We start from the raw sequence: 2,966 nt of genomic DNA, 5'->3' as shown, positions 1-2,966 counted from the left end.
CTCACTGGGAATCACTGCCTTTCCCTCCTCTACAGGTTTGGCCATGTTGGACGTGTAGATGGCCTTGTACTCTCTTTTTGGATTCTCTTCTGTATTGCTTGGGAGAGTACTAGGAGGAGTTTCAGTAACTCTTTTACTCAGCTGACCCACTTGTGCCTCTAAATTTCTAATGGAGGATTGTGCCTCAGTCATGAAACTGAGAAATCATATTGACTTGCTGAGTCAGTATTTTGTTCTGGGCCAATATGGCATTCAGAGTATCAATCTCAATAACTCCTTTCTTTTGAGTCGTCCCATTATTCACAGGATTTCTTTCAGAAGTGTACATGAACTGGTTATTTGCAACCATCTTAATGAGTTCATGGGCTTCTGTAGGCATTTTCAGATGAAGGGATCCACTAGTAGAATGATCTAGTGACATCTTTGACATTTCAGACAAACCATTATAGAATATACATATGATGCTCCATTCTGGAAACATGTCAGAAGGACACCTTTTAGTTAATTGCTTGTATCTTTTCCAAGCTTCATAGAGGGATTCACCTTCCTTCTGTCTAAAGGTTTGGACGTCCACTCTGAGCTTACTCATCTTTTGAGGTGGAAAGAATTTGGTTAAGAAGACATTGACCAACTTTTCCCAAGAGTTCAGGCTTTCCTTAGGTTGTGAGTCCAACCATGTCCTAGCTTTGTCACTTACAGCAAAGGGGAAAAGCATAAGTCTGTAGACCTCGGGATCAACCCCATTGGTCTTAACAGTATCACAGATCTGCAAGAATTTCAGATAAGTGAGGATCTTCTTATTGAAGTCCATGAAACTTGCAGTTCTGCTGCATTAGAGAAACTAATTGAGGCTTAAGCTCAAAGTTGTTTGCTCCAATGCCAGGAATTGAGATGCTTCTTCCATAAAAGTTGGAAGTTGGTGTAGCATAGTCACCAAGTATCTTCCTTGCATCTCTTGCATTGTTGTTGGGTTCGGCCATATCTGCTTCTTTTTCAAAATTCTCTGTAAGGTCCTCTCCGGAGTGTTGTGCTTTAGCTTCTCTTAGCTTCTTCTTCAGAGTCCTTTCAGGTTCAAGATCAGCTTCAACAAGAATGTTCTTATTCTTGTTCCTGCTCATATGAAAAAGAAGAGAACAAAAAAGAAGAGAAATCCTCTATGTCATAGTATAGAGATTCCTTTATGTGAGTAGAAGAAGAGAAGAATAGAAGAATGAGGTAGAGAGAAAATAAAGAGAATTCAAACACAGAGAGGGAGAGAGGGTTCGAATTTTGAGAAGAAGAGAAGTGTTAGTAAATAAATAAAATAAATAGAAAGAGAGAGAGGGAAATTCAAATATAAAAGAAAAGAAAAATATTTTTTTAATTATTAGTTAGTATTCAAAAATTAAGAAAGGAATAAAATTAGAGTTTAAAACAATTAGTTAATTAAAAAGATTTTTGAAAAAGTTGTTAGTGGATTTTGAAAATTGGGAGAGAAAATTAGTTAGGTGGTTCTGAAAAAGATAAGAATTAGTAAACTTTTTGAAATAAAAAAAAAAGTCAAGTAGTTAATTGAAAAAGATTTGAAAATAAATTTTGGAAAGATAAAAAGTTAGAAAAAGATTTTGAAATTAAGTTTTGAAAAAGATATGATTGAAATCTATTTTGAAAAAGATTTGAAAAAGAAATTTAAAAAGATTTGATTTTGAAAATTGAGGTTGAGGACTTGACTAACAAGAAACTAAAAGATATGATTCTAGAATTTAAAGATTGAACCTTTCTTAACAAGAAAGTAACAAACTTGAAATTTTTGAATCAAAACATTAATTGTTAGTAATAATTTTGAAAATTATGAAATAAAAATAAGAAAAAGATTTTGAAAATCAATTTTTAAAATTTTTCGAAAATATTAAGAAAAATGAAAAAATTTGATATTTGTTTGAAAAAGATTTGAAAAGATAGAATTTTTAAATTGAAATTTTGACTTGACTAACAAGAAACCACTAAAATTTTTTTTTTAAAAAAAAATCTTTGACTAAGTCAACCCAAAATTTTGAATTTTATGAGTGGAATATGGAAAAGATATTTTTTGATTTTTTTTAATTAATGAGGAGAGAGAAAAATATAAAAATGACACAACACATAAAAATTTAAGATAAAAAACACATAATGCATGCAAGAACACTTTGAATGTCAAGATGAACACCAAGAACAGTTTGAAGATCATGATGAACATCAAGAACTTAATTTTAAAAAAAAATTTAAGAAAAGAAACACATGCAAGACACCAAACTTTGAAATTTTTAAACCTTTGACTCTAAAAATTCGAAAATGCATATGAAAAACAAGAAAAGACATAAAACAAGAAAATCACAAGATCAAACAAAGACAATCATCAAGAACAACTTGAAGATCAAGAAGAACATATACATGAGTTTTCGAAAAAAATGCTAGAAAAATAAAAATATGCAATTAAAACCAAACTTAAAATTTGACTCTAGACTCAAACAAGAATCACATAAAATTTTTGATTTTATGATTTTATTAAATTTTTTTCGAAAAATTTTTTGGAAAAACGAAAAAGAAGAAAAAATTTTTTTTGAAAGATTTTTGAAAACTTTTTGAAAATAAAATAAAGGTTGAAACAAGAAGAAAATTACCTAATCTAAGCAATAAGATGAACCGTCAGTTGTCCAAACTCGAACAATTCCCAGCAACGGCGCCAAAAACTTGGTATGCAGAATCATGATTTCACACTTTTCTCACAACTCCGCGCAGCTGACCAGCAAGTGCACTGGGTCGTCCAAGTAATACCTTACGTGAGTAAGGGTCGATCCCACGGTGATTGTCGGCTTGAAGCAAGCTATGGTCATCTTGTAAATCTCAGTCAGGCGGATTCAAATGGTTATGAGGTTTGATAGTAAAAAGAATAATAAAACATAAAATAAAATTAAGTCACTTATGTAGTTCCTTGGTGAGAACTTCAG

The 2,966-nt window shown here is 31.5% G+C and overlaps 1 non-coding gene across 1 annotated transcript; it reads left to right on the top strand.

The window, feature by feature from the left end:
- The first annotated feature begins 479 nt into the window (after nt 1-479).
- On the top strand, nt 480-583 carry LOC127745192 (small nucleolar RNA R71). Its single transcript, XR_008006389.1, has one exon. It is a non-coding gene; the product is annotated as a small nucleolar RNA R71 (small nucleolar RNA).
- The last annotated feature ends 2,383 nt before the right edge of the window (nt 584-2,966 follow it).

Source organism: Arachis duranensis, chromosome 2, assembly GCF_000817695.3.
Source record: "Arachis duranensis cultivar V14167 chromosome 2, aradu.V14167.gnm2.J7QH, whole genome shotgun sequence".
Taxonomy (NCBI): domain Eukaryota; kingdom Viridiplantae; phylum Streptophyta; class Magnoliopsida; order Fabales; family Fabaceae; genus Arachis; species Arachis duranensis.
Note: the sequence above shows the minus strand (reverse complement) of the source record. Positions and strands in the feature narration are given on the sequence as shown.